This window comes from Canis lupus, chromosome 18, assembly GCF_003254725.2.
Source record: "Canis lupus dingo isolate Sandy chromosome 18, ASM325472v2, whole genome shotgun sequence".
NCBI classification, from domain to species: Eukaryota; Metazoa; Chordata; class Mammalia; order Carnivora; family Canidae; genus Canis; species Canis lupus.
Genome location: NC_064260.1, coordinates 45289773 through 45299897, shown reverse-complemented (window position 1 = coordinate 45299897; position 10125 = coordinate 45289773). Strand labels below are relative to the sequence as shown.

The 10125-nt window shown below is 58.8% G+C and overlaps 1 long non-coding RNA gene across 1 annotated transcript; it reads right to left on the bottom strand.

Annotated features, from left to right (window-relative positions):
* Window positions 1-4478: 4478 nt before the first annotated feature.
* Window positions 4479-7817, bottom strand: LOC112663579 (uncharacterized). The gene is made up of 3 exons (XR_004806872.2): window positions 7020-7817; window positions 5764-5928; window positions 4479-4704 (listed from the first exon to the last, which is right to left on the bottom strand). It is a non-coding gene; the product is annotated as an uncharacterized LOC112663579 (long non-coding RNA).
* Window positions 7818-10125: the final 2308 nt, after the last annotated feature.

The following is a 10125-nucleotide window of genomic DNA, read 5'->3' as shown; positions in this document are numbered from 1 at the left end:
CTTAGGGCTTGCCTGGCTTGGGCTCCTCCTGGGCTGTGATGAATACAGAAGGGCCCCTGGGGCAGGGGTCACATGACCACTAAGTCCCAAGGCCTGTGAGTTTGGGGAGTCCCCAGAATTAGCACTCAGCTCTGGGTGTGGGAAGAGATAGGACCCCCCCACACACACACCCAGGCAGTGAAGCTGAGCAAGTGGAGTGTGTCCCTCCCTTGCCAGGAGCAGCCACATCCAGCCTCCAAAGTGGCCACAGGCTGGGGAGGTGCCTCTCCCACAGGGGAAGTTTCCAATGTCCCCATTTTCCTGAACAAGGAAAAGCCATGGCCAGGAAGTGCAGCCAGTCAGGGCTGGCGACCCAGGAGGCACCGGGTCCACAGAGCAACACCCAGAGCTGCACGGACCCGGGGCCAGCGGCTGTGACCACAGGGGTAGAGCAGGGCTGGGGCATCTGCCTGCCGCCACGTGCACAGACGCAAGGACGCGGATGTGGCCTTTGACCCACAGATTACAGAGCTGATCAAGTGGGAAAGTCAACACAAGCTCTCAAGGAGCACCTGGCCGGACCTGGGGTCAGCCAGGAGGGGTGGGGCTCATGGGACACGGGAGGGCTCGGGCCTCGGACACAGGGAGCAGAGTGTGGCCCAGGCCAGGAAGTGCAGATTGCCGGAATCAGGGGTTATTGCCACCTTGTCCGGCAGGCTGCGGGGGGCCCAAGGGCTGGAGTTGACTAGCCCAGGGGGCCCACATTAATCTCAGTCATACCAGGAAGAGGTGGGGATAGGGAGCAGTGCCCTGGTAGGTGAGCAGCAAGCTCAGGGGGGCCTGAGGGACACAGGTCTGGATCGAGGGTATCCGGGACCCAGGCCCTTCTCAGGCAAGACAGGAGCCCACAGATCCCCCAGCAACAGCCCATGGGGTCTCTAGAAAAGAGCTTCTCCTTCAGTGACAACAGCCCACTGCGGAGGAGATCCGTCTGTCCCACCCACTCCCTGAAAGATGAAAAAGACGCACCATGTAGCCCCGAAAACAGTCCAGAGAGCAGAGGAATGCCTGTAGTGGGACACACAAGTGTATGTCTGGGATTTAATCCTGCCCCCCAAACTCCTAGAGGGACGCCCTGACCTCCAGGACATCAGAATGTGCCCCGACTTGGGAAGGGGGCCCTTGCAGGTGAGCTCACTGAAGGTGGGGGGCTTCACCTGATATGGCAGTGTCCTTATGGAACGGGGAGATTTGAGTCAGACTCGCTCGCAGGGAGAGGCAAGGTGAGCAGGTGAGCACGGAGGTGGAGGCAGGGGTGCAGCTGCAAGCCAGGGAGCCCCAGAGAAGCCAGGCTGCCAGCAGCTGGGGAAGAGGTGTGCACGGAGGCAGCCCTGCCCACACCTGGACTCCTGCTTCCAGAGCCGGCACAGGGACACCTGGTTGTCCCAGGACTTACACCTCCAACAGAGACTGGGTTCCCCTCCTGCCCAAGGCTGGAAAGTGGAACAAAGTGTGTGAAACGGTGGTCAGGACACTGGACCTCAGGTGGTGAGAGCCACCATCCCAGGAAAGGGGAGGCCACAGGGACGGGACCAGGAGGAGCTCAGCCGCCACCCAGAGAGCCACACAGCTGGAGGGCAGGGCTGTGGACATGGGCAGGAGGCCCCTCCGGTCACTGGGCAAGGCATGCAGGTGAGGACAGGGGAGCCAGCAGGTGGGGGCGTGCCTGTGCCTCCCTACCCCGCCCTCCCCCCCGGGAGATGCTGAAAACCCTCAGGATGGCAGCGCGGTGGGAAGATCACTCCGCCAGGTCCTGCTGGGGCTGAGCTCTTCCAATCCCAGCTAACAGTTCACAGAAGAAACACCCAAGAGGCCCAATCTGTTTCCAAGCCCAAGATTTGTAGGAAGACAGAGATGCGCGGCCCCCACAAGGTGAGATGTGCACCAGCACCGCTGACACCCAGTCAAAGGGCAGCCGGCAGGAAAGGAACCGAACAATTTGACGCATGACAGAGAAAAATCAGTCACTGGAGGCCAGCCTGGTGGTGGCACAGGAGGTAGGATTAGCATGCAGGGGTGTCGGCATGGTCACTGTCACTGAACCCCATGTGTTTAAAAAGAAGCTGTAAGGATGAACATGCTGCACAGGGATACAGAAAGTGTAAGAAAGGCAGAAATTACAGCCTTAGAGACAGAACGTGAGCCAGGGGTGAGCAGCAGGTAAGACCCACTGAGGAAAACCCTGGTGGGTCTGCAGTGAGACCCAGATACACTGGAAGCAGCCCGCAAGCACGCGTGTGCAGCCGGCTCTGCAGCCACAGGCCGCAAACACGCCGTGGGGCCATGAGCAGGTTCTGCTCCGCGTCCGTGAAAGCCAGAAGCCCCCAAGGTGCGCACCGCTCACCTGCCCCAGGGACAGCACCCGAGAAGGATGCCCTGACAAATCATCACGCGGCTCAAATGCAGGGAGTAAAAGAAACCCCGAACAGAAGCCAGGGCAGGAATGTGTTGTCTGAAGACGAACACGTACAATGCGACAATTGGCGATTTTGCCAGAAACAAGCATGTGCACTGGGAAACAGGAGCCGACATCCTGAGAAATACCTTCCAAAAACAAAGGCAAGAGGCAGGCCACTCACACACAGCTGCCTGGTCCCAGGAGCAGACACCCAACCTGTGATGTCCACACACAGACGGCAGTCTTCCAGTGACAGCAGACAACCCGAAGCTGTGTGGGGTCGGGCGTGTGTGCGGGGCAGCAACACCTTCTAAGGGCGGCTGGGGTACAGGAAGGACAAGCACCGTGTGCCCCATAGTGACCACCGAAACCTCCGGACTGAGATCATAGAGCCCAAGGCAGCAAAGGGGACACTGAATCCCAAAGGAACACCTCATTAATCCAATAGAAGGCAGGACAAGAACAGCTGGAAGAAATGGGAACTGATGTCAAGAGGGTGACTGTGGCCACGGGTTCCATGCCTGTGCCAAGGACAGCCACCCGAAATCCCAGAGAAAAGGCATCAAACAGCCAGACGCCCCCATGTGCTGCCTGAAGAAAGACCTTAAATATAACGGCACATGTGAGCCGCTCAAAATAAAACACAGAGAAAGACATGCAAATACATGGAAAGAAAGGTCAAGTAATAATTATGAACACCAAAGCAGGTTTTAGAGCAAAGACGATTATGACAGGTGAATAAAATGTGATTTCCTGGCTATGACACCAACGAAGCACAACCCATAAAAGAAAAACTGGTAAATTAGACCTTGTCAGGATTAAGAACAGCTGCTCTCTGGGAGGTAACAATGAACAATAACCAGGCACAGGGCGCCCAGTGGCGCAATTGGTCTAGGTTTCAGCTCAGGTCACTATCTCGTGGTCATGGGATCGAGCCCTGCGTCACGTTCCACATGCAGTGAGGGGTGTGTTTCTCTCTCTCCTCCTGCCCTCTCCCACGCTTTCTCTCAAATAGATAAGAAGGAAAGAAAGAAAGAAAGGAAGGAAGGAAGGAAGGAAGGAAGGAAGGAAGGAAGGAAGGAAGGAAGGAAGGAAGGAAGGAAGGAAGGAATTAAGGAGAAAGAAAGAAAAGAAGAAAGAAAGAAAGAGAGAGAGAAGAAAGAAAGAAAGAAAGAAAGAAAGAAAGAAAGAAAGAAAGAAAGAAAGAAAGAAAGAAGAAAGAAAAGAAAGAAAGAAAGAAAGAAAATAAATAACATAAGGGTACACCCCACACTGGAAGAAAGATCTTTGCCAACCCCATGCCTGGGGAAGGACCAGTGCCCAGAATAGATCAAGAACTCTCAAAACTGAATCATAACCAAATAATCTGATTTTAAAATGCGCAAAAGATGTGAACAGACGCTTGGTCAAAGAAGACACGTGACGGTAAATAACAGGTGCGAGACAGCACTATACACCTGTCAGGATGCTCCTGCTGCTCAGGATTCCATGTGCTTGGGGGGGGGGGGGCGGGCGGTGTAGGATGGGGGGATGCGAATGCTTCAGCTGCTCTGGGGAAGTCGGCCAGGTCCCTAAAAAGTCAGCAAGACACCAGCCATATGGTCCGGTCGCACTCGCCTGGGCACTTTCCCAAGAGAAGGGAGCACGCACTCACCGCAATGTGTGTGCACAGGATCCTGGCAGCGCAAACTGGAAACATCCCCTAGGGGAGCATAGCGCAGACAGGGGCGCAGGCAGAGGGGGCGTGCCTCCCCCACCAGGGAGCGCCGCTCGGCCACACAATTGAACAAAGTATTGATGGGGCAGCAACGTGGATGAAATCTCAGACGTCACTCAAAATGCTGAACAAAATCTGCGACAACCACAGTCCATGTGGCCTGATTCTATCCGTGTCAAAGTCCAGAACACAGGGCGGGTGTGCATGCTGCGGATGCGGACGGGTCTCCAGAGTGCATGGGACCCCCGTGGGCAGAGGAGGTGTCCTCTGGGGGCTGCTGTCCCGATGGCAGTGATACTTTCAGGGGTTTGTGCGTGGGTCAAAACTCATTAAATTGTACTTTTTCAAATACATGTGGGTTTTTTTTTTTAATCTGTTATGCCTGATAGAACTGCTAAAAGCAAAACAAAAATCAAAATAACAGTTCCACCCAGAAATCGTGCTTTTACCCACTGGGAGAAGAGAGACTCCACCTGGGCCTTTGGCTCCCACGGTTCCAGAAATTGTTCAACTCTGAAGGTCATGGGGTCACGGGGACCCGGCTCTGAGCCTGGAAAAGACAGAAGGCAATGCTGTGGGGCCGGTGTGGGGCCCCCACCAGTGTCTTGTGTCCTTGGGCCAGCGTCCAGCCACCACCAGTGGGGTCCTCTCAGCCCTGCCACACCAAGTGTCCCACCTGAAACTGCAAAGCAGGGACACAGCAGGTGCTGTGCCCCAAACCAGGCTCCGAGGGTGAGTTTGCCTCGCCATCCTTGTCACCTGCACTGGTGCTCAGGTCGGGGGAAGAGTTAGGGTCAGAGGGACCTCTGTGGGTGGGATCTTCAACCAGGGAGCAGCCCAACATCTAGCCCCCAGTCATGGGGGGCTGCCTTAGCAGAAGAGGACCATGGAACCGGCTGCTCCCAAGGCCAGTGTCAGCCCCCAGCCCCTGACACTGGGTAGGGCCACAGCCTCTGACCCCCAGGGAACTTCCCTGCCACTCAGGCTTTTTCAGGGCCTTGGCTATCAAGTGCCATGTGCTAAGGGGCCCACAGCAGCTGCCTCTTGCAGGCAGGCTGGCCACCATGAGTAGTCCCAGGTGCTGCAGGTACTTGCTGGGCAACCACTAGAGGCAGCCAGCACGACACCATGGCCGCTGGACAGCAGGTCCAGGCCCTGAGACTCCCCTGGGCTGGCCCCTGGTGTGAGTGGCCCTAGAAATCTACCCAGTCCCATATAGAGTGTTCTGTGTTCTCCTTGGCCAGTCACATAGAACTGGCCATTGTGAGCCAGGGCAGCACTGGCCCTGTTTCTTGAGCATCTGTGGGCCACACCTGGTCAGTGCCAGCCGCTCCAGGACCCTTCAGACCCAGCCCTGCCCACCCTCGCCTGCTGCCTGCCACTGCCTGAACTGCTGTGTCACTCTTTTGTGCAGGGCCCCTCCCCTTCTCCCAACTCTTGGTCCTAAGTTTACCCATTTCTCCCAGCTCATTCCAGAGCCAGGACACTCTCTTACGGCCCCCACCCTTTCACCAGTAAAGAGCCCCTGAGTTCCCACACTGATGCAGGCACTTCCAGGCCCAGCCCCAGCTCCGGGCCGTGCCGGTCTGACTGCTCCTCTTTTACTCACCTCCTCCAGGAAGCCTTCCTGGGCTGCTCAGGGCCCTTCCTGCTCAGAGTTGCATCTGCCCTCAGAGACCACCTGACTTGTGCTTCTGGGAGTCTTGCCAGGCCCCCACGCTGTTATGAGCCACCTGTTTGTGATCCCCCCAAATTCGTAGGTTGAAGCTCTTACCTAAAGGGAATGGAATTAGGAGGTAATGGGGTTGTGAAGGTGGGAACCTGTGAGGGGTTCATGCCCCTGTAAGATCTCCTTCCTGTCCCTCTCCCCACATGAGCGTGCAGCAAGGAGGCACCAGCTGCAGCCGGGAAGAGCTCCAAGCACACCCAGCCTGCAGGGCTGAGAGAAGCAAATGTCCACAGACATGGCCATAGCCAGAAGCCCCCTCGTGACCACCCCCTCAGCAACATCAGGCTCCCGGAGGTCACAGGCATCCTGGCTCTACCCCGACGGCCACCACCACCCAGCCACCTGCACCTAGGGTTACAAGGACAGTGGCCTGGGTCTCCCCGGACACCCGCAAAGCCCCCTCAGGAAGCAAATACTTGCTCGTCCTTGGAAGGCAGAGGCAGTCCAGGTAACGGCCCAGCCTGACTTGTGCTGTTCCTCATCCCGCCTGCCACCCAGGCCCAAGCCCCAAACCCCACCTGGCCAACCTTATCTGTTTGCCTTTCACTCAACATCCGCTGGCAATTAGGGCCCAGCACAGAGGGGCACGCAGCCAAGGTGTGGGGCTGCTGGGGGCCAACCAGGGGCTGCTGGGCACATTACCGTAGCCACTGGCGGCTGGCCCACAGCTGAGTGGACGGTGGATTCTGGACCCTGCCCTGGAAGCTAGGGGAACAAGTGGCACAGCTTCCCCTCCTCAACAGAGGGTAGGGGCACTAGCCGAAGTACCGCGGGGGCTGGACAGGAGGCAGCAAGGGTCCAGTGTAGGTACCTCCCCAGCACCATGCAGCTGAGCCCCTCCTGGTGGAAGGGGAGGGTTGGGCAGGCCTATCCTGCGAGGCGTCCAGCCCCAGGCCTGCTCTCCTGGCTCTCCTGCCAGGCCTCTGCACAGGGTCAGGAACGAAAATGGACAGGAAGGTGAAGAGGCCAGGAGAGGCCACACAGTGAACACACCATCCTGCTCTGGAACACAGCTCCACGGGGCCTGTGGCAGCCAGAGGCTCAGGCTTCAGCTTCCCCTGCTGGGGGCTCCCTGAGCTGACCCCCGCCCCTGCAGCCCCATATATGACATCTGTCCACTTGATGGCAGCACCCACCCTAAATCCAGGCCCAGGGGCAGGAATAGCCAACAAGGTGCAGCAGAGGTTGAAAGTACAGATGGAGGGCAGCCCGGTGGCCCAGCGGTTTAGCGCCGCCTTCAGCTCAGGGTGTGATCCTGGAGACCCGGGATTGAGTCCCACGTCGGACTCCCTGCACAGAGCCTGCTTCTCCCTCTGCCTATGTCTCTGCCTCTCTCTGTGTGTCTCTCATGAATAAATAAATAAAATCTTTAAAAAAAAAAGTACAGACGGAGCAGGGTCAGTTATGGGGAGACCAGCAGGGTGGCCCCAGGACTACAGAAGAGGCAGTTTGGGGAGGAGGGGCCGGGCCTAGAGGGGCAAGGGCCCCTCACCTGTAGCCCCGGCTCACTGGCTCTGCTGCCACCCCCAGCAGAGGTCTGGAAGGGCCAAGGAGAAGCTGGAGCCAGCCTGGGGGATGTGATAGGAAACCCTGGAGGCGTAAGGGACCTGTGGCTCCAGGAGGAGGGGTCTGAGGGAGGAAGGGCTGCAGATGGCCGGGTGGGGATGTGCCCAGAACAACACTTGGTGGGAAAGAGAAGAGGGGCACTTGCTGGGATGGTGGCCGACCTATTGGGATCTCTGCTGCCCACTGATCTTGGGGTGACTCACTGTGGGCCTGAGGTCCCTCGTGTGCAAGGCCCCTCCCAGGCCTGGGATCCCCTGGTCTGCACCATCTGCCTGTGTGGACCACACAGCCCAGCACCCGCCACGGCTGCCAGGCCCACCCTCAGACAGGTTGCAGCAGCTTGCCAGGCTGGGGCATAGCTGCCACATCACAATCTTTCCCTGACGCACCCCAAAGCCATGGTTTCTGGTCCTTTGATCTGATGGTGATCAGCGGGGCCAAGCCTCAGGGGGTGAAGCCCTACTCACCCTTCCCCAGGGAACGTCACAGCTGACAGGCGGGGCCCAGGGAAGTGGACCAGCCAGCGTGCACCCGGGCGTCTCCCTGAACTTGCATCCAGCAAGCCCAGGTTCTTGGGGGCTTCCCACCTGGGACGAGAGCCAGACCCCGAGCTGTTCGGGAGCTTTCTGAAAGCACCTGCCTCCAGTGAATGGCTCACGGCCCCAGGCGAAGGTCAGGTCCAAGGGGCTAGCACCCACCCTCCAGGGCCCTGTGGCCTGGACACTGGCCCCCCTGGCTGGTCGTGCACACAGAGGACATGGGCAGGGCTGTGAGGCCAGACAATCCCCCGTTTGTCAGGCCCGTGGGTTCCGCTTCCTGGGGCTGCTGGGTGGGGGGGTGGGGGGTGCTGGCCCCTCGAGGCCTGAGAACAATGGACTCACACAACCTTATCTCCCGCTGTTTGCCCAGCACACTGAAAGCTCCCAGCTCAGGGAAGAGACACGTGTTCTTCCTGCTTTCCTGCCGAACCGGCGTACAGAGGGGGAATGGGGGCCCACGGCCAAGGGGCCACCACCTCGCGGACACGGAGCCGGACACGGTGCGGGCCATGTGGTGAGGCTGTGAACAGCCCTAAGGGGACAGACGCTTGCATGGCAAGATTTTCCAGGAAACGCAAACCGAGTCTCACACGTACACATGTGCTCAGGTTTCTCTATTCCAGGCCATGTGGGCAGCCCTGTCTCTGTCCCCGTGACCCAACCCCTGCTGGGGGGTGACACTGGGGACCCCAACAGGGGGACCAGTTGCCTGCCATAAGCCTGGGTCTTTCCCCAGGAGCACACAAATGATCACAGTTCCCTGCCTCTGGCTCCATCTGTCATCGGCCCCTGGCATGCCCTGAGACACAGGCATCCTCCAGGCCCTGGGACACGTGGACGACAGCAAGGGTCGAGGCACTGTTGGGAAGCAGGACAGCACCCGATGCGCAGGGTGGAGAATGCAGAGGCATGGTCAGCAGGGAGGCAAGGAGTAGCCCTTGCCAAGGCCCTGTGGTCAGATGCCTACTGGGTGGGACGCCACTGGGGGTCTTGCAAGGGTGTGGGGGGAGAACAAGGCTTGGGCCTCAATTCCACTGGTAGCCCTGGCTGCAGGGGACACCAGAGGGACAGCCTCACGTGTCCACCTCAGGAAGGGACTCTAACAGGCGGCCCGAGTACACTTTTCCAGCAGGGTTCTGGGCCTCTCTCTTATCCTGCTTGTCCCAAGGCCTGATATGTCACCTCCCCAGGGCCCCCCTGTCTGGTGTCCCTCATGCACCCAGCATCCTGGCCTGGACTGAGGCTCAAGGAGGACCCACCCCCACCCCAGCACCCACTCATCACCCCCCCATGACAGCGTGAGGTCCCCGGGGTCAGGGAGACCTGCCCGCCCCCACCCGGCCTCATGCAGAACATGGACAGACAGACCCCAGCCAGGGGAGGTTCCGGGGCAGGGGCACCCAGAGAGATCTCAGAACCCCTCTCATCTACTCTGCTTCTGAGTGAGGAGGGAACAGGAGTGCCCAGCACGCCCGGGAACCTTCCATCGTGGCCCCAGCTTAGGTGCCCTCAGAGTGTCGTTTTCAGTTAAAATAATGTTGTATTAGAACTAAAGTTTATATAAAGTAAACAGCATCTACTGCTTTCTGGCTGGGGCTCTAGGCTGGGGAGGGAGTGGCCCCACATAGAGAGCTCAGCCTAGGGGGTCCTCAGACAGGAGCCCAGGGTTCCTGCACCCCAAGTCTCTGTGGAGCCAGAACTAAGCTCAGGAAAGGGGAAACCCCTGCACCGGGGCCCAGGCTCCCACAGGGGGTCCCACACAGGCTCCCACTTAGGACCAGCCCACCCTAGAGAATCATCAGAACTCCTGCTCCCCAGAATCCCCCAGGACCTGAAACACACACCTCCTGACTCTCACCTCGCTCTGACCCTGACCCTCTGAGATCATGACCCTCATCCCTGATCATGACCATGACCCTTCCCCTGACCCCTCGATGTGCTGGCATGTGTCCTGCCAACTGCCCATTCCCCAAAACGTTGCCCCCAGGAACCACTCCTTCTCCGGCAGGTGGGGGCACAGCTCCCACTCCTCTGCCTGGGAGGTCGGCGTCCTGATGCTGGCATACAGCCTCCACAGAGATGCCCTCCCAGATAGGCAGTCCCTGTGGCCACTCCACCTCTGCCACCCCTGCTCCTG